The sequence below is a fragment of the Branchiostoma belcheri genome, unplaced genomic scaffold (assembly GCF_001625305.1).
Source record: "Branchiostoma belcheri isolate BF01 breed outbred unplaced genomic scaffold, Haploidv18h27 scaffold9, whole genome shotgun sequence".
In the NCBI taxonomy this organism is placed as follows: Eukaryota; Metazoa; Chordata; class Leptocardii; order Amphioxiformes; family Branchiostomatidae; genus Branchiostoma; species Branchiostoma belcheri.
In genome coordinates this window covers 3,614,513-3,637,053 of record NW_017804575.1, presented here as the reverse complement: position 1 = coordinate 3,637,053, position 22,541 = coordinate 3,614,513, and the positions used below count along the sequence as shown (strand labels likewise).

General features: G+C 40.4%; 1 pseudogene; it reads right to left on the bottom strand.

The window, feature by feature from the left end:
• Positions 1-1,276: 1,276 nt before the first annotated feature.
• Positions 1,277-22,541, bottom strand: part of LOC109487675 — a 59,239-nt pseudogene continuing 37,974 nt past the window's right edge.

Below are 22,541 nucleotides of genomic sequence, written 5' to 3'. Positions count from 1 at the left end.
AACATACTAGGAAAGTTGGCTTAATATTGCACGCATTTCTGAAGAGTTTTTTTGTTATCTTAAAATATGTTATATGTAGAAGCAACTAAGGAAGGAGAGCTTCATGTACCCTCAAGTAAATATTAACCAAGGATAGCTGGTAGTTAATTCCAACGTTTTCTCAAAATCATACCACAATATATTATCTGCCTCCATTCATGTCCTTTGCTTTGTAAAAACTGCAAAACTTAGACCACCTTGCCATCTTTCAGGCATCTACTTCTATGAACCCTGCATTATTGTGGACCACCTTCGCAACCCATTTTATTTTCCCCTAATACCATTTTCATCTCCAGAAAATAACATCTTTTAATGGCTTCCAGCATTTTTTTCCTGTGTTGTTATCTTAGACTTTTCAAAAATACAGCAGCATATACTGACAGCTACCATTTTCAATGTTACAGTTACTGTAACAGTTGTAGTACAGTTTCATGGCAACAATAGTTCAAATTATTACTGGTTTCTAGCTTCATCTCTTTATATACTTTAATTTGGTACTACATGGTTCATATTAGATATAATCTACCTGGGACATATTAATAATGTAGAGATAATAAAATCTTATTTTCTCCCCCTCTATTTCTGATTTAGAATGTACCCTTATTGTACAAATGTGCATGCAATACTATAATTGGAACAATTGTTACCTTACACATTGAAGATTCCACTTCTCGGTGCTAGTAATTCATTTTACACAAATTCTTTAAGGTTTGCAAAGAAATAATATAGCAGAACACATTTCCAAAACAAGGTTCAATTCCCCTCTACATGGTGCAATCTTTGAATGTACAATGTCATAACAATAATAATGCACTAAGTATTATTAGTTGGTCTAAGAAGATGAATCCAAACTTTCTCATTTTGTTTAAAGTAGATCTAGATTTGTACTTTAACCTGGGTATCGGGCAATACAAATTTGGAGGAAAGCAGCTACAAGACTTCTCAGGCTCGACTTCTTGCATTTATGAATTATGATAACACCAAAGGGTTTGTCTATATTTTATGACCTGACTGAGGTAGATAATTGTTGCATGACTTCACATCTATGGGCAAAATACAGCAAATTTTATAGAAAGGTAAATATCCATGTATTCAGTATGTGCTCTTGGGCCAATCGGCAGGAAATTTAGTTTCTAGTTCTAATACATGTAGAGGATGCAAATTATGTAACCAGCTGCTCTCAAATTTGTCAGACGAAAATCATGAAGTGTGGTGCTATACATGGTTCAAGCATAAAGTATTCTTGACCTTAATTGGCCACTTTAATATCATGCTCTTGACTATGATTGGCCAACTTCATTTTAACTTGTGATTGGTCAGATTTCCTTTGAATTGTGATTGGTTTGTTTTAGATGCAATTGTGATTGGTCAATTTTATTCTTGACAGCTGTATTGAATAGCTGACATGTACAGACAAATGCACACATGTATCGGAGTCATGAAACATTATATAAAAATTAATAATTATTGTCAAACAGCAAAATAAATAAAAGCAAAATATATATAAAAAGTATTAGTCAGAATAGACTGCAGGCCTTTTAACACAGGATCCAATAACACTTTGTACCAGTTCCTTATATATAATCATTGAAGATACAAATGTAACATCATAAAAATGTACACATACATTAAACATTAGATACTTAAGCATGATACTGCCTATATTTACAGCTAAATAACATGAGAAACATTCTGGGCTAAGATACTGGAAGAATTGCAAAGGACATATCTGTTTTGGCATTTCTTTCTACAATATATTTTGCACATATTTGTAATAAACTCTTGCATAACATGCATGTTGCCATTACATACGTCATTTCATGCATTATTTTACAATCAACATCACCAGAAGGCTACCTACTTGTAAAATAGCTGTAGATTAGACTACTAGCAAATTTGAAGTAGGGAATGTCTTACAACAACAATCTTTACAATCAATGTTCCTCGTAATGAAATTTGTTAATTCATAAGCTGTCTGTTATTAACATTTGTGCTGCCTTCACTAAAGGGACCCCTCATTGCCATTTTAGCCTCTACACTCAACTCTTCTACACATATCTGGAGATGCAACAAATTTGTATTACAGTGTTGTCAAGTCTTTAAATTAAGTTTTATTAGTATATTTCACTCCATATGATAGGTATGGATGAAATATATTGTTAGAGATTACGTTCCAATTATATATTATAATACAATGTCTTAACTGTAATACTGTAGGGCATACATAAACAAGTGGCTGTTTTGCATATTTTCCATGCAGAGCAGCCAACTCATAACAATGAATGAACACTAATTCAAAAATAATTTCAGATATCCCCATGGTGTACTATGGTACCCAACGTTGTCGTCTTCACTTTTCTTGTGTGAAATTTGATTTGGAAATGTTGTCAACTCTTCATCTTACCCAATAATGAGTAAACCTGTTGTTCTTTTCTTTATAAGATTGAAACAAGTCCGGGGCATCACTTTCCAAAGGTTTGCATCAAGCGAATCTAAAATTGTAACTCATCACACTCGAACCATGGTAGGACGATAATAGTGAACCATCATAGTGGCAGATACATGACTAATATATACTGCAAATTGTTTTCAGTTTGTGGGGACTTCACTTTGCAGTAAGAGGAGCAAGAGGGCATTTGCAGAGTTCATGAAGAACCGTGGTTATGAAATTACAAGTCACAACATAATTATGTTGCAGTGAGAGACCACCACTGCAACATAAAACTGTCGCAAAAATTTCATGAAATACAGTATTCACATGACAGCTTAAGGATCTTTGATGGCAATTACACACGATTGACCACTCTGGAGAGTCTCTGCATTACCGGTATAACCTTCAAATTTCATCCTGGGGCTTGTTGTGATTAGAATCAATTTTTTTGTTACATAATCTGGGTTACTGTACACTGACAACTCGGTTTAGAAGATAGAATGGAGAGGTGGCACTTTTATAACATGATCAGGATCCAATAATATAAATATCAAGCAAATTTGGCAAAGTTGTTTTTTCCTCAGGACAAATCTTATCCTTCAACTTTCTACCCCCCTCCCCCAAACCAGGGTAACACTGATAGACACACAAAGTACATCAATCTGCTAGTATATTAACTGTTTCACAAGCCATGAAAGATTCTGGTAAAACTGACCACTGTTTTCTAAATGTAAATCTATGGGATTCCCTACTTATTTGCTCTAAGAATTGTTTCCTCATTCTTGCTATGTTACATGGTGAGCTACTTTGTATACTACTCACTGACCTGTAGTTGTAACTTACAAGTAATGGTCACTAAATATTGTGTTACATTCTTAATCTTAGTCTTGAGAATCCTATTAACTAACAAAATGCCTCTTAATATATGCCTCCACTTTGTGAGGTCTGTGACTTGAGTTCTATAGTACATGTACAGTTAGATTTGTACTAGCTATTGTGACCACCTGGCCACTGTGAATCCAGTCTCTCGTCGCCACCTGTCTACTGTGACTATTATTCCAAGTCCCTCGAGTGGTCACTATAGACAGGTTGGACTGTAGATGGATGATAAAATGGCTAACATATTTAGCACATCATGCTCTTCCTTAGACATCACATGAGGTAAGTTTAAAGCAGCAATGATAAAAACAAAGGTGGAGATAGTACATATCTTGAACATAAATACATCAGTAGAGATCTTGGTTATGATGACCAGACATGACAGCATGTAACTCAGTCGTCCATAATGTATTGTGTGCACTTTACAGAGTCCAGTTCTGCCCTTATTATCTGGCTTGAAGTGACCTGAGTGACCTCTGCAGAGCGGACATGACGGCTGCCAGGGTGGTGGTTTGTCTGCTGAGGAGGGTCCTGCTGGTGTCGCCGGCAGGCTTCCCCACAGCTGCCTCCATTGCCTTCACCGTGTCCCGGAACGCTGAGATGACGTCGCACAGACGCTGTCCGAGATTCCGTGCCTGGTCCGTGCGACCCAGGGACTGCATGAGAGTCTGGGCGACCTCGCAGAGCTCCTTCAGGTGGTTGGTGCATGCGGTGAAGGTACTGGGGAGGTCCTTCAAACCGTCCACACTGACAGCGATGCCCACAAGCTGCCGGGTGGCATTGCTAAATTCTCGTTGAGCATTTAGCACTGCCTGTTTCTGATCGTTCACGCTGGGTTGCCCCGCCCGCATGGCTGCATTACCCACGTTCTGCATGTTACGCTTGTGTTTCACACAGCAGGGAGTCAGCCACGGCATAGGTGCAGGCAAAGTTGACAGCGGCTCTTGCGGTCACGATGTAAGATGGGGTAGCCGCAGGGGTGGTGTTTGCCGATGTCTTCTCATTTTGTGCTGCGTTCGTGGAGTTGGAGTTCTCTGGTTTATCCAATGCCTCATTACTACTGGAGGATTCCCTCATAATTGGTGTGTGTCTTACTGGTGGTTTAGGTTTGGGTTTAGGCTTAGGCTTGGGAGGGTGTGTAGAGTCTGCGTTGGGCGTGTCTTTGGTTCCCCCCAAGGAAACACTTCTTGGTGGCTTGGGAGGTTTGGGTAATCTCAGAGTTCCAGTGGCAGCAGCCAATGACTGGGACCGTAACTCATTCTGAGTACTCAACATGCTTGATCCATGCATCTTCGTAATCCGTCTATCAAGAGTAAGTGTCTGACCTTCAGGAGAAGAGGAGGTGCTGTAAGCAGCGGATACAGAACTGGGATGACTGCATCTTTTCAAAGTATCTGTTGAAGCATTGGGATTGGGGTAGTACATGGCACGTTTAGGGATTGGGTGACTCAGTTGCCGAACAAAGACAGGTTGGCTTTGAGATGCCAAGCCAGCACGAAGGACAACTTTATCTGAGGGAGCGAAACACTTCGGCTGTAGCGTCTCTTCAAACTCCTTCAGAAAAGAGGTGACAATTTGACTCTTTGGTCTGACAGGCACGTCATTCTCCTGTTCATCTTTCGTTGGTGTTGTGTCAAAACTAGCGGAGAAGCGGTTCTCCCATCGAGCACGCAGCTGCCTGACTGAAGCAACGTTGGGATCAACTGAATTTCCTTTCTCGGTTGTTTCAGGTTTCTCCGAATCTTGGGTTTCTGTCGGTGTCTCAGACCTGTTATTCTCATTACTTTCTTCAGAGAGACACTTTTCTTCAGCAGGCCGGGAAGTTATTGAGTTGATGCTTTTTTCCTCCACTGAACTTGTCTTCTCTACTTTGATGTCTTCATTGTCACTGTGCTCCTCTTCCACAATCTTTAGTTCAGTAAGTTGTGATGTTGTTACTTCTGGCCGGTCGACCACACCACTTGTATCACTGCTACATTCTTCTGGTTGGCTGGAGACAACATTGCTGTCAACGTTCTTCTCCACATCAGACAACTCAAATGTAGCACTGTCAGTTGTCTCCATGGTTATTTGAGCTTCATCTTCAACACTGATGTCATGTGTCTGCTTGTCACCTGCACTATTGTCTGTCTTTGCTTCATGAGATTCTACATCTTCCACTGGAGGGGTAGAAGTAATAACTGGCACAGACAAGGGTTCCAAAGGTTGGGCTACAGATGGTGCCATTACAGGGGATGAAGTTACATCAGGACTGTCATTGTTCTGTTCTTCCATGTCCTTTTCCTTCATATCTTCCTCTGCAAAAGAGGTTGGTGAGGACACCTTAGGGACTGCATAATTGTCTGTTACTTCTGTTGGCACAACTGAAGATGTAGGACTGTCTACCTCCCCTTCTTTCTCCACTTTTTCAGCTGCATCTCTTGAGAGCAGTTCCTCGGTGCCTTGTTCGGTGGTGAATGTACTCTCCTTTTTTGGCAGAGTAGAGGCAACAGGTACAGCACTAGCTACAGGTGGGTCCTCCGTGGGAGTTGGTTTGTATGGGTCGTCAGTGCAGATCTACCCAAATGGCAAAGACGACCTGAAGGAAGGAGACATCTCATTGGTGGGTTTCTTGATTGGACTGTTTCCAGCAGACAGCACCAGCCTCTCAGGAAGTGGAAAGCCGCTGTCATTGTCCTCTACTGACCCAAAGGTCAGGGAACGTACCATAGGTAGCACAGGGAGGGGCCGAGAGACACTGCCGGTGAGCTGACGTGGCCTGGCAGTAAACAACATTGGCAGAGGGACAGGCTGGCTAGCTTTGGGCTGATCTTTACTCCCTTCCACTCTAGACTTTACCCCTTCCAGTTTTTCTTTCCTGTCTCTTTGTGCTGTTGAAGCAGATTCAACTGATTGGGTAGGAGATTCGACAGGAGCCGATGTTTCTTGAGCACCATCTCTATCAGCATCACTCACGGTCACAGTTACTGGTTGTGTCGAGTTTTGTATTGCACACGTGTTCTCCTCCTTTGCCAAATCTTCAGAAGCTTGCATTTTTTCTGTCGCATCTACCTTGGAGTCTGGCTGCTTTTGATCTTCCTTTGCTTTTATTTCAACTGGTCTGGCTTAAATGTTTCCTTCCTTTTACAACAGGATGCTTTTCTTCTCCTGTTCTTTTTCCTTTCCGTGTCCTTGATGTTTAACACCCTGCTGTAAGATTTCTTCACGTTTTTTCAACCTTAGCCTTCTCTTCCAACAACTGTTTGGACTGTTGACTTTCATATTGCCTTGCCTTTAATGTAACCCACTGTTTATCGTCCTTGTCACTGCCATGTCGATCCTTATCTCTTCCAGGATTCTTGACCTCTTTCTTCTCTTTAGTCGGTGTGGTTTTCAGGGGAAGCAGTCGTTTGGCTTTCAACCTCGGATTGGGAGATGGCCCGTGGACAGGGGCCGGTTTGCCGGTATCCCTGTGAAGAGAACTGTCAATGTTAGGGTCTGTTGGGGGTGGTGGTACAACCATGGAGTCTAAAGTGTCAGGGCGGAGGGCCTCAGCTGGAGGAGGTGGGACGGTCATGGCCTCTATCAGCTGGCGCAACTCATCATCGCTGTTGACCTCCGCTGTTGTCTCTGCCTCCTCATCCTCTGTAAGAGAAACAGAACGGATCATTCCTGGCTCTAAACCCACTACAGTGGGAGGTCCATACCCCTACCTGCCAGTTTGTCTAGTACGGAGGTGTGTTAATCGGGGGGTGGGAGTGCGTATTAGTAGTACTTAAATCAATGAGGAGTAACGAGAACCTATGGGTGCACGACGGAAGGTCAACAACATAAACCTAACTTAGCAAGTTAGAGAGCAGACGAAGAACAAAAACGATAATTATGCATAAATAGACTTAAGGTTCTAGTCAAGTAAAAAGATAGGCAAAGGCTGCAGTCCAACATGTCCTCACGTAAAAGTGAGGTAGACTGGCGTGTTAGGAAGTGCAAACCGAACCAATACCACAGCAGTAGAGGAGCAAAGGCAGGCTACCTAACACAGCTTTAAGCATCTCACTGGCCTCCAGTACAGGCTGACTGTTGTCTCTAGATTCGCCTGGCTTCAGACGGGATATACCAGTCCCTGCCACGGCGTAACTGGCCATGTTTTGCTGGAAGTACCTGGTCATAAGAGAAGGCACACCATGAAGTGGTCTAGGTTTTATCATGCTACACCATTGCAGTGAGTGACCCTCCTGTCTTTGTAATGCTCTGTCTCAGCTGTGCTTGTGTGCTGTGGGGTAACAAGTGTTAAAACATTACAGTGCAAAAATGACACAAAAACAGTCACCATTGAAAGCTAAATTTTAACCTATGTTAAGTCTTCTCATCAAAGCATTAAGCACCAACACATTTCCCACTTTCTCAAAACAATTTGCTTCTGTATGATTACGATTTTGTTATCACTTTGTGATATGATTTATCAATTTTTGTATTTCCAACTTTGCATTGGAACCCAAAATTTGTACCCTTCTCTCAATCATCACTGGTGCTCAACAAGTAAACAAACTCAAGTTCAGAATACACTCAAGATTTTTAAGTTTTGATACTGGACACATGCACACACACGAACATCCATACTCATACATACATACACACACACACAGACGCACATACCAACACACACACACACACACACACAAAAATATGCATTAATGCATGTGCGTATCCACAGGAGTAAGATGTTAGCCTTTATTGTAAAAGTACCTTAAACTTAAAACAACCCTAAAAGGTCTAACATATGTTAATCTACCAGAAACACACCTCATGTGACAGTACAACAACACAGAAGAAACTTCTCTTTAAGATTGCAGTGATTTTATTACCTATTGATTGCTGAAAGTTCCCCGCTACCATCGACAGTCTCTGATGAGATGGTCTCGTTCCCAGAGTCCGACTCCGAGTCCGACTGGGACTCCTCTCCTGCTGGCTCCTCCCCTGCTTCTTGTGGTCCACTTGAATTCTCTAGCTGTAAAGTTGGGTCCAGGTCTGAAGCCTCAGATTCAGTCTAAAACAATCCAGACAAAATACATTGTACACAAGTCTGAATGCACCAATGTTGTCTGAAAAGTTCTAAGAACTAGAAAACTGGCTCGCCCATGCAAGAAAATTTAATGTGAATGTACAATGTGTTCTTTTCTGGTTTATCCCATTTGCAAAATGCTTGTAAAAGAAACACAGATTTCTTCCAACTAGCATGTCTACTATGTCATAGGCATATCATAGCAAAATGTAATCTAATATGTAAACATGCCAAACCTGCAAGCCTACACAAATGGCAGAATTGCCCAAAATCAGCCTTTGCTGCCTGGGAAGTCCACTTTATATTGCGACATTGTGACGTTTTACGTTGCAACAATAAATAAATAGCAGAATTCATTTACCTCCTCCTTCAAACTCCTGGACAGCTTCCCTGCCATTCCCAGTGCAGGTCCTCTCCCCCCTGCAGAGATATCAGATGAACCTTCCCCTGTTCCTAAACCAAATGCAACATTCTTGACCGAGTCCCTGAACTGTGGCGGCGGGGTAGACGCCGTGAAATGCACTGATTCTTCTTCCTCATAGGCCACGTCTTCCAAGGAGAGTGGGGGCGGCAAGATTCGCAGATCGATGATCTCTTCTACCTCCCTGTGGGATGGAGGGTCTGTGGGCTCTGCTGTGTTGTCTTTACTGGTGGCGATACTGCTGGGCCTGTGTATCGGACTGTTCTCTGCATTATTCAACACAGGCTGAGAAGCAGACTGATTCTGGCTGGACCCGTCATACAGAAAGCCAATGTTCCTGGACCTATCCAGGGTGTTACATACTGTAGTCGGCGGCGCACCACCCCAGCCTTTACTGGACCCTACTTCCAGTCCATCTAAGGAGTCAGCTCGTATGATGTCAGGATCTCTTCGAGGGCTTTGATCTCTGGGGCTTGATCCAAACCTTATTTCTGCATAGTCCTTCTTGCCAAGCACGAATAATGCTTCTCTGTGACACTTGTCCATCGGCCTACTGCTGTCTTCTGCCTCTAGCCTTTCCAGCTCCCTTCTGATGGCGACACTCCCTACACTTATGTCCAGGTCGTCCTGAAAGCTCTGGTACATGGAGTCTCCTGCAGCTAGCGAATCAGTGTCGCTTGTGAAGGATGACTCTGATGATTCGATTGACTCGGACCCATCCAGGTGGTTCATACTGTCCAGAGTTGCCCTGCTGCCGTTTTTAACACCAGGCATCTTCTCTGGAGCTTCTGTCCACTTGATGCCCGCCGGTAGCTGCTTCTCTCCCGCCTTCTCTGCTGGTTTATCGCTGGCAGTAGTGGTAGTGGAGACGGATTGGGTCTTATCCTGTACATGCTCGGCACACGGTGTGGGGCCTTCTGTCAGGTCCACCCAGTGCTCACCCTCCTGAAGCACAGAGCCGTCTTGTTCACCCTGCTTCTTGCTGACTTGTGATGGAACATCGCTGGGGTAGCTCCAGTGGGAGGCCTTCACCCGGTGAATGGAGCTGTATGGAGGGGCTGAAAGCAGAGGACACAACAGTAATTGGCTTTTAAAGTTAAAATGAACAGATAATCGGCTACATACAACTGTACTTGTTAAATTTATAAGTTCTTTCTACATTGTACAGTTGACTCATTGTCTTAAAATGACATGTACATCACCTCAACAGGAAAAGTAAAAGTTTAAAGTAAAGTTTTTTGAGGGACAACTTATCACATTGTCAAGGTCCTTTCAAGCTACATGTGTAAGCACGTCAGACAACACAATTATCCAAGGACTATGACGCACAAGGAAGACATGCTATGACAGTAGTTATTAGGTACCATAAAGGGCACCTACAACAGGTGTCTTATACAGCTGTCATATCAGATAGCAGAGGGAACTGTTAGTTCTGCTTATTTTGACTATCACATTTTACAATATTCCTACTTATCCTAGAATGTCACGTTTGGGTATACTTGTGGGAAGATCTAAGAGCTCTGCACACTCAAACTTGATATTTTCCTCTGCTACTCATAAAAATCAAAAGTATGAAAACCAACTGAGCAGAACTAACAATTAAATCAATGTATAAAGTATGTACGACAGCCATAACCAGTGCCCTATACGGCACCTGTAAACAGTTGTCACAGCTTGTTTCTTTAACGTGTCAATGCGACGTCAAAGTACGCTGTGTGACAGTCATACACAATCGACCTTTCCTAAGGTAGAACATACCAACCTTCCTTGCTGAAGGCATTTCCTCCAGACCCCTTGCCTAGCATAACCAAGCATGCATGCAACAGACAAAAGTGGGAAATACCAACCAGTAAAACAAAACAAAACAGCGACTAAGCAGGGCATCAAAGTTAAGTTCAGGAAAGATTAGAGACCAGTTGGGAATAATGGCAGGATATGAGATAATATCATAAAAATAGAGTGAATTATTACACGAAAACAGATGCTCATGAAAATAATGAGAATTATGTGATAAAGTAGAAATCTGCATAGAAATATAAATATGACATATGGCATAAGGTGACTATGACGTCCCCATAAAAAAATCTAATCAAGCTAATAAATAACTTATTTGCAAGAACATGTGTTATTAGTTTCCACTGTTACCTCCTTTTCAGTCCAAACATTTTACAGTGTTTAATATGTAAATGAGGTTCCTAATATGGATAAATGTAATCCAATGAAAATGTTTCTCTGGACTATGGCAGATGTCTCACCTGACAAGCCTGACAAGGGAAGAGTTTGTTCCATGGACAGCAGAGAAGCATCAGGGTTGACAAACATTTGGTAATACCCATTCAGAAGACAGGCAAAGTCCCACGCATCATCCCTCTGCATTAGGAGCTTGATTGGCTGCAGTTAAAAGATCAGAATAAATTTGCTCAGATAAATCTGAAAGCAATCTTGCATTGAGTACTGTACCTAAAACAAACTCAATGCTACACAGTACTCTACTAATACAGTCTCCACTACCAGCAATATTGGCTTTTCCTTCTGTAATTAATTACAGAAGGAAAAGCCTCATCTATGTACATAATTATGTTATATTCGAGAGAGACAAAGAGGATTACTCAAATGACAACATGTAGAATAATTATTATGACAGAAGGAAAAACTTCATAAAAGTTTAACTATAATGTCACACACACACCCCCAACTATTACAACTATCATGGTCATGTGTAGCAATGTAGAAACACCCCTCTGACTGAGGATGGTTGCTGCTGGGTGATTGTTACTAGGAAATAAAATCACGTCATCTTGAACTCCAGGCTTTTCGTCGTAATTGCATTACCTAAGACTTAATCTTAAGACGAAAACGAAAGGTCTCAAGATCTTCCAAGATATTTCAAAACCATCTTGAGATTTTTCCATAGCATCTCGAGATACTTTAAAAAATATCACGATTTTTTTAAGGATCTCATGATTTTATAAAGCAATCTTGAGATTTTTTCAACAATCTTGATATTTTTATAACATCTCGAGATGGTATGGAAAAATCTCAAGATGCTTTGAAAACATCTTGGAAAGATCTTGAGAACTTTCATTTTCATCTTAAGATTTTCTGAAAGATCTTGAGATTGTCATGAAAAATCTCAAGATTGTCTCATAAGATCTCAAGATTTCGTCTAAAACATTGAGATCATTGGAATAAATCTTGAGATTTTTCCATTTTTAACGAAGCATGAAGACCCCTGCTGGGGGTCATTATAATCCGCTATGTAAAAGAGAAGTTTTTGACAAAATATTGGATATGTACCTCTTAGCTATAAACAGCCAGAGAGATTAGTCCAAAGTGCTCTGCTCAGTCCAATAATAATCTGCTCCCTGTTGCGGGTAATACATGTCAGAGTCAAAGTAGACTATGCTCCATACACCAACCATAAAACATACACCTACATTTAGAATGATCAGTTTTTTTACAAAAGGGAGAGAGACTTGCGTACTCTGACATCCTTGATGTGGATTTCCACCCGCTGTAGAGCGTCACTCTCGTACTGCAGATCCACCCGCATCAGGTGGCAGAAGTCGGCCAGCAGGGCCAGTGGGTTCCCGCGGTTGTTCAGCACGTGGCTCAGGCCGCAGTGCGGACTAACCAGAAGAACCACCTCCGTGCGCCGATCATGCTGAGAAAAAGGAACATGGAAGATGTAACATCTGTGTCCATAATATGACCAGGGTCCATAATATCGCCACCTTGAGAAACAGTGTGCTTAAAGATATTTTTACTGTAACATACTTTTGGTATGCAGTCCTTCACACATCAAATGTACATACCCTAGGGTATGTTGCAGTAAAAATATCTTTAAGCACACTATTTCTCAAGGTGGGCCCTGGTGATATTATGGACACAGATGTTACTGTAAATCTGCTACGTGTTAGTTAGGTCACTCTTTTATCTATGATACATTTCATTTTGCAAAGGCTAGTAAATAGAACTGATAGACTTGCCTTTGAGCTTTTGAGGCATGAATGAAAAATTCTTTATCTATATATCTTTTTTAATGTTGCTGCTCAATGCAAAGCCAAATGACCACTGCTAGACACTGCGGTAGGTTGTATGACAGATACTTTGTATATGACTATGCCAAAAGATGGTGGTGAATGTTTATTCTGAAAGCTTGAGCTTTGAAAGCTCTTTTAGCTTAACACAAATAGCATCCATTACAAAGACATGTTACTAGTGTAATGTATCTAAATATATATACTCCACTCACCATAAGCGTAGCCTGGAAGTACTTGCCTCCAAATGACCTGAGCTCAGACATGATCTTTAGGTAGTGCAGCTTGGCTTGGAGAGGGGACAAGGTCTGGAACAAAGTCAAACCACAAATCTTAGTCTGTCCAGGACTGAAATGGCTCAGCCCTTGTATCATTCAGAAATAATTCAACTCAAACTTGTTTTGTCTTGATATTCCATGTTGAAAAAAAATTAGCTTTTCTTCATAGGCATGCAAGGTTATGTAGAAATCTCTTAAGAAAATCTGATTTGGCCATTCATTAAACAAAGATGTACATGTATACATCTACATGAATGAAGCTAGTATTAGGTTATTTTTCTTGTCACAATAGTTTCTATATCATTCACAACAAGGTGATTCATATTTAGGTTTTTACTTTCAGTCTCAATATTTCAGACCCTCCCCGTGTGCCCACCTTCTGTCCAGGAGCCGTGAGGCTGTGCTGCACCACCTTCAGATGGTGGCCGAGTAACCGCTTCAGCTCTTTCTCCTTCACTGTCTGCAGCATTGATGGAGGCAGGAACTTGTCCAAACCACACTCCTTCCTGTAGACACACAACAAATTTTACATTAATCATTTGAGATACCAAACTTACAGCTTCACTCTTGTGCAAAGTGTCCTGTAGCTGGATTCACACTCGTGTAACGTTTAAACGTTAGCTTTCTGATTCACAGAAATGACTGTAAATTCTTTGAGAACCTAATATGATACCCTCAAATAACACAAAACAGAACAAACAGCCTCCAGCTACAGCTATTGTAAACTATAGGTAAAAACGATGTAAGAAATACGTGGCAGCCATCAAGGACCCCCTGGGGATTAACCCAATTCTGCAAAATGAATTCTGGGACTAGAGCCAGAATTCTGCAGAATTCTGGGAACTGGAGCCAGAATTCTTGGAATTGGAGTCAGAATTATATGAATTGCAGAATTGGGTTAATACCCAGGGGGTCCTAGATGGCTGTTATGTATTTCTTACATCACTTTACCCATAGTTTACGATATTTGCCCATGCCGCAATGGCACAGTTCTTCCTCCTACTGTAATTCACTTAATGTTCAAGGTAGCAGAAGTTCATGGTCTGAGAAAAATGGACATGTTCACGGAACTATATATTCACAGTGGCGACAGGTGTAGGAAAAAGAAAGTCCAAGAATTATTTGTTAACTGTAATGCTAAGTTCACGGTACAGAAGTGACAGTGAAAACAGTGAACATAACAGTACAGGGAAAAATCAGGAATTTAAGTATGTTTCTCGAGTTCTGCATATCTTCAATCTCAAAGCAGTAAACTGGCTTTGGTCTAGAACACTATAACAAACATTTAATACTACATGTACTGTCAATCCACTCACTCGATGTACTTGATTGACATCTTGCGCTTGTTGGTCGTGGCCACCATGAACTCGTGCATGTGCAGTGCCGCCAGCCGGAGGGCCGTCTCAAACCGCAGCTCCGTGGCATATCTCTCCTTGATGACATCATTACAGCACTGACAACATACAAGGAAGTAATCATTGAAGTATGCCATTCTTAGCAACTATATTAGACAATGGTAATTAAACAACATGCAAACCATTGTTTAGTCTGTAAAGCTATTGTTGCAATCTCAAACAAGAATTCCGAGATCTCATACCTCCATGAAATATGGGCTTGATGTGTAAATGTAAATTTCCTCTTTAATTATGCAAATTACCATATGCATCGTGATGTATGTTAACTTTTGATTAACTTACAGATGTCCCAAGTATGACATTCCCATTATTCACCATTAAGAAATCATAGAACTTTTGTATAAATTATGCAAATTAGGTCATCATTTGCATAATTAGTATCTGTTGATGTTCTGCCTGCCATAGGTTACATACATTACATGTATGAAAGTAGTATAATGTAAAACACTGTACTCATAGAATTTCCTCATTAATTATGAAAATAAAGTCCTCATTTGCATAATTTGCATTTAATCATGTACATCTCTCTCTCAGCTACCTACACACCAAAAATTATGAAAATATGTTGTTCCTATCTGGACTTATTGGCTTTTAAACATTTCGCCAGAAAGTGCCCTGCAGTTCCAGAACAAGCTGCTAGGGGGACCAAACTCACACCACTTATTCCTGACAAAAAAAGCAATCTGTCACCAAAACATCAAGACCATAGCATGTTCGGGACAAAAGATACAAAAACCGGAAGTTCTCTGCAGTACCAAGGTCATCCACCAGGAGGCCCATATTTGACCTTGACGTTTGTCTTCCTAAGACTTACCAACATACCAAATATCATCATGATCCATAAAGGCGTTCTGAAGTTATGCTGACCACAAAGTTGCAGAAACACAGACAGACACACACACACACACACACACACACACACATACATACATACATACAGACAGACACACCAAAAACAATACCTCCATTTTTCATGGAGGTAATAACATTAGCAATACCAGTATAAAATGTTCTTGTTATTTCAGTGGCAGCCACCCTTAACTCTTAAATATATACAAACAAAAAAGTCACGTTTTACAGGGTTATTCATATTAAAAGTGTGGAATGTTACATATCAATGCTAAGTGAGTTTAGGTACTTTAAAGAAAAGCTATTTTCCATATAACCTGATCATGTGCACTTTTTTCTTGCTATCTTATTTTCTTTTCTCCTTTAAAAAACTTTATTAGTGTATTATTTTCAAATAAAAATACCTGCATGTAGAGATATTCAAATGCATTGGGGTCTCTGCGCAGGAGGTTGTAGGAGTCCCGGGGAACGTGTGTGATCCTGAACAGGACCTTCCACAGCTGAGACCCTGGCTGGGCTAGTATCTATGGGACAGAAGGAGGCAGCTGACATGAGTACACTTATAAGTTAGTTACAGCATCATTAGCATCTATACACCTGGTTTTCAGCACCAAGGACATTGTTATGCTAATACAGCCCGCAGTAAATGTATTCTGGTATTAACCATTCTACAGTGACAGTTACTGTAGTAAAACATCAGACAAAAGAAAACAAACTTGATCACACATTGTTACAGCATGATACAGGCATATAACAGGTTAATTGTCCGCACCAAGGACATGGTATGGTAATACAGCCCACAGTAAATGTATTCTAGCATTTAACCATTCTACAGTAGTAAAACATGGGACAACAGAAAACAAACTTCATCACACATTGTTACAGCATTATTGGCATGTAACAGGTTAATTTTCCACACCAAGGACATGGTATGGTAATACAGCCCAAAAGACAAAAAATTGATCACACATTGTTACAGAATTATTGGGAAAAAGTAGCCAGATTTTCAGCACCAGGGACATGGTACATTAAGAGAGCACACAGAAAATACATTTATATCCTGACATAATAACCATTCTGGAGTTGTACACATAGGATAAAAGAAAACAAACATAATCACACATCATTACATGTTTATAACTAACGACCTGGCTTTCAGCACCAAGGACAAGCAAGACTGGTACTGTATGCTGACACAGCCCAGAGACAATGTATCCTGACATTCAACCATCCTCCATTTGCAAAACATGCTTTTTGAACAACAACATTGTACACACTGCTGCAATGGGATGGGACAGGCCTCGCCACAGTACAATACAATCAACCACATGCATTTCTAATGCAGACGACAGGTGAAGTACAGTGTTGGCAAATGTCCAGCTCGGTTGGGTTAAGGCGGCCTAGGCTGATATTCATGTTCGAGTTCGGGCGTGTGTCTGCACGATGGCCACAGACTTGTTTCGAACCCAAATCATGTCCCACCATGTTCGATATGACGTCATTCGAATAGAACGCGTGTTCGAATTCGGGGTTACCGGCGGTCTTTTGTATGTTTCCCCCGTAAACCCACGTTGTTACGCATTTTACGCAGGAGTATGACTTAAATGGTTTTACGCGCAGCTGAAAACAACATAATTGATCTTTAGAGTAATCCATGCTTACGTATTATCACTTTCTTATTAAATTTGTCCGAGGCTATTTTGCATAAATTTGGATGTTTGGATGTTTAGGTGTAGAAATACTGAAGTACCCTTTATCCAATGCGTTTCAAGTACAACTAAAACTGTGTGAAGTTTCGTCGTGGTGCGACCAAGCTATCAAAAGTTACAGGCATATGTATAGAATACTACTTTCCCATAAGAGTAGGACGCCTTAACAGAACCGAGAGCCGGTACCTGTGAGAGTGATTCATCCGGCTGGAGGAACGACAGTCTGTTGGCGGCTGTCTTGTGTGACCTCTGCACTACCAAGGAGAAGTGCTCCATGGCTTTGAAGTTCAGTTTCTCTTGCAGTGCATCAAGAACATCCTGGGAACAAAGCAGGGCACATTTCAAAATCCGAATTGCAGGCAGCTTTGAAGTTTTGGATAGTAACTTCCAGACTGCTATTTCAGTGATGTCTTAACGAGTTTGTCTAAAAAAAAGTACAGTACTAGAATTTTTGTCTCAAAACGCATTCTTACAAAAATACTGCACTTTAAATGTTCAGTCCAATATCAGGGCTCAAAATCCATTGTATCTGCATACCTGCATCAGGGTGGGTAACATTGAAAATGACCTGCACCAGACAAAGTTTACCTGCACCAGACAAAGTATACCAACTCATACTTTAGAAAGTATGGATCACATTAAACACTGTTCAGAAACCATTGCCATTAGTTCTTTTGTACTTCATATGTGGCAACAGTCACTGCAGCAATTAGAATTCACATACACCTAGATTATTTAAACCCCACACATCAACCAGTGCAAGTTAGGTGCAGGTAGATATACCTGCACAGCTACAATTTTACCTGCAACACTCTGCATATACGCATATGCAGGTGGTATTTCAAGCCCCGAATATGCTCTCATTTAGTCATGCATGCATATCTTTCCAATGTTACCATCCAACCTTGTTGAAATCTAGTCAGCTGTGTAAAATGCAACCTTCCAAGCATGCAAAATCTACAAACATTATGCCGGCTTTACTGCCAAAACTCAGCCATACAGAAGGGTTGGAAGGAAGTCATCAAAATGACTGTTTCTTTATACATTCAGTACATATTTTATACACATCTTTTGATCGTGTAAGATGATCCAATTTTGAATATGATAAAATGATAAGGTTAAGTTGTAAAACTGCTTTTATGGTCACTTTTTCAGTGATAGCTGACGATGATATAAAATATGTCTAATGCTAAGGTAGCTATGGGTATCAGTTATCAGGTCATGTATTTTGTAATAAAATGTACCATATCATGCCTAGTCATAACAAGCTCTTGACAGGCACTCATTAACATTAACAGCCAAGTTATATTTTTGCCTCAACAAAAACATTAAACGAGGCCCATACTTGAAAACAGCTTGGAAGAGAGCTATGCTTAATAAGTATTTTAAATTTTTGCACTTTCTACCAAGAGTGACCTAGTTTCATCAGAGGCTAGCACATTCTAAAACCATTACACCCCCTTTCATTATGCATTATATTTAAGTGGGAACCAATTTGGTTGATAAAAGATGTATGTACAGTCCTGGGGGAAAGGGTGGGGACAATGCCTTTTCTTCAGAATTTGCCTGAATGTTAGACTTTTATACAGCAGGAAGGGAAACCATTAAATAAGCAATGTAGCCAAACTGAATGACTAAACTACTTGAAATTCCTTGGCAACTGCACAGTAGGAAACAGTGGAAAGCTTCAGGCAACAACACAAATCTCTGACAAAGGAGGATTACTAAAAGTAGATAATAATTGATATTATACTAAATTAACTGCAAAATGCTCAATGAAAGACATATTTTGTCCCCAACGGTTGAAAAAAGTCCTTTTCTTCCTAGTTCCAAGTTTTTCAATATAACAATGCTATTTTGTTTCATTAAACGTTCAAAATCTACCGTTTAAATTATAAACCAGCCTGGTATGTTCACTTCATGGCTCATATTGTAACATTTCTGGCTATCATGGGGTGCCTTGGCCTGTTTGTTTTTTTCCGCCGCACCTGATTTTTTGTGAAAAAATCCCAGAAACAGCAAATTAAATTGGTGTGGCCTTACCATGATAGTTTCCTGATCAATGTTATGATTGGTATGCTACCTTGAACTGCTGTAGACAGAAAAAGATCTGAACGACCTTGTCTGTCCTTTTTCCATAAAATCCTTGAAATAGAAGCTGTGATTTGTATGCTACCTTTAGCTATTAGATCGTATCTAAATGGCCTTGTCCATTTTGTATGGAAGAGGCTATAATTCATTGGATAGCTAGACATTCACAGACAGATTTTATCAGAAGGATTTGTCTATGTCCAAAAAAAACCTTGATGCTAGAAGCTATGATTTGTATGTTACCAGAACATTTGTAGATAGGTCATATCTGGAAGACCTTGTCTGGCTCTTTTCCATACAGACCTTTGTTGTGGAAGCTGTGATTTGTATGTCTGTTTGCCAGTTGTCGACAGATTCTATCTGAAGGACCTTGTCCGACCTTTTTCTGGTCAAACTTTCATGACAGCTACGTATGATTTGTATGTTACCATAACAGTCACAGACAGATCCAGTCTCAAGGGCAGTTCCTGTCCTTTTTCAATGAAGACTGTCAGGGGAGAAGCTATGACTTGCAGGTAACAATGACAGCTGTAAGCAGATGCTATTTGAGTTACCTTGTCTGTTCATTTCCCAGGAGAAAAAAACTGATGACGGAAGTCAATAGTATAATCATAGCAGTTACAGAAAGATTCTCAAGGACCCTTTGCTGCTACAAGCCCATTTTCCAGGAAAAAACAGCATGATACCAGCTCTGATTTGTGTGGTGCCCCATTTTCCAGGAAAACCTTCATGATGGAGGCTATGATCTGCATTGTGCCCCATTTTCCGGGAAAACCTTGAAGCTCTGATGTGTTTAGTGCCCCATTTTCCAGGAACACCTCAATTCATTATAGAAGCTCTGACTTGTGTGGTGCCCCACTTTTCAGGAATACCTCCATGGTAGAAGCTAAGATTTGCATGTTACCTTGACAGTTGTGGACTGATCATATCTGAAGGACCTTGTCTGTCCGTTTTCCAGGAAAACCTTCATGATATTGGGCATGTAAGGTAAGCTGGTGTCTCCCACTTCCTGAAAAACATTTCAAATGAGGAAGTTTATTGCAAATTCATGCCCGGAGGCTAATTGCAAATTACAAACATAAAGGTACATTGACACAGACTATAAAATAACTAAAATCTACATGACGAAAGGTAGTTGTTTAGGCTATAGCTATGTACAAAACTGTGTGTGAAGGGTTTGACTCCTCTTTTGTTAATCAAGGAAGTAATGTCCCACCTTTTCCAAAATTTGTGGATTTTGGAAAGTTAAAAAGTACAGTAGCTACAGTAATTAAAGTATTGGTCACACCTTGGTCTGAAGAAAGTTATTAATTATAAATCACGTTCAGCATAGGGAAGATGAATACTATTATATATTAGTTAAATATTCTCTTCATTTCCTATTTGCCGTGGGCCATGATCACTTCACAAGTAAGATGAGTCTTGCTTCACAATGGCTAATACTTCACACATATCAGTACTTACTGGAGGCTGTCCGTTGACTAGAACTTCCTGAGAGAAGCGGACTTTTGGGGAGGAGGGCTGGCCGTTGTGCTGGGACTGGGCAGACTGGGTGCCGGCAGAGCGAGCTTGTATCTACAATCAGCACAAGAGGAAAGGGTTGCAAGAATATTCGAATGAAAGCTCATCTGTGTTGGTAGAATCCACAGTTATAGAGTTCAAGCTCACATCAGCATGTTTCTGATTTCTGGAGAGTCGGCGTGTTCATCACACATCTGAGAAAGGTTGACAATAACGACTGAAAATTTATATGGTGAATTTACTTTTTGCGTTGGAACAAAGCTTGAACTCTATAACTTTGCAAGAACATTGTATAGAACTTCTCAATTGACCAATAATGAGCAATACATGCTGTGGCAGCTGGTGCAATTGCATCATGCACGTTGTAGTTTCAACTACATGTAGCTATAGGTCCACTAGGTCTGTCATATTTTTCTTTGTTCTGATTCTCACTATAATCTCTTGCCATAACAGCAGTATTTTACTCCTACAATCAGCGACATTACTAACTAAAAAACAAAACTGGTACATGTACAATGTACATATCATGTACATTACCTAATATCTCAATATATATATATATATTCCAACAGAAAAGTGTAAAAATAGTGCATTTTGTAGGGAAACTGACTGTTACTTTGACACTGACCCTGTAAGGCTGCATCACTGTCAGTACTATCTTGTCAGGGCAAGACCTGAAAAAATCATTAAAAATCAATCATAAACTCAACATGTTCATGCCAGGGCTTTTGTGCACTTTTAAAAAGGCATCAAATGTTGAATATCAAGAATATCATGTATTATGATAATGAAGGAATGATAATACATAATTATGTACCAATCATCACATGCAGCCTAAACGTACCCAGTATTCATGCAACATAAATCAGAAGAAGGATGGATTTATCATACCAAAAAACTCATAACTTATAGAAATATCTATAATCTCCTCTTGAAAGGTACACCTTAGGCAGTTTTATAAAAGCTTACTTTCACATTAATCATAATGATGATAGCATGCCTCAAAGCTGAGGCAGAGAGATACTTAATTCTATAATGTGCCTTAAGGGCACATATATCAAGTGGGTCCAATCATGGAGTAATGACGAAGCAAGAAGCTATATGGCGTAAAGATAAGCTGCTATAACTTCATCATGAAGACTTTGAAACCTTTGCTCTGTATCAAGTGCATACATAGGAAAGTGTACAAAAAATGTGTATATATACTAGAAAAATGTGTCATCCTCATCAATGTGATTTTGCATGTACATAATAATATGCTAATGTTTGTCAATCTGTAGAAATGTAGGTGAGCATGTAACAGCTCCGATATCCATGGCCATAGACATTTACTAGCTTCAAGGCAGAATCTATATATATATATATTGTCAGAGCACACGTATACATATTACACTTTTTCGTGCCTCTTTTATCGACAGAACATAATGAGTTATAAGGTGCAGTTGTGTCACAAAACATTAAATCATGGTAGGGTGGGTTTCCATTATTGAAAAACCTAGACACACTGGGTGTTTTATACGCTGCCTCAGATGGAATGTTCTAACAAACCTACAGGTCATGAGCTGTGTTACTGCACAATGCAATCTTCCTGTCTCTACTTTTATGGCTATATCCTGGCGCGCCGCCAACTTTTCCCCTGGAGTGATCCCCCTGCGTGGGCAGGTTGGGGAATGACGAGGACGGCTTAGCGGCGTTCCGTGGGATTAGCTTGCCAATCAAAACCGCCGTCTTCATAACACCCTAATTTTGTACCGGTGTCCGACTGTCATCAGCACAAATCTGACGGGCTCAATATCAGTATTGTTTGGCTGATACTTAATTGTGCCG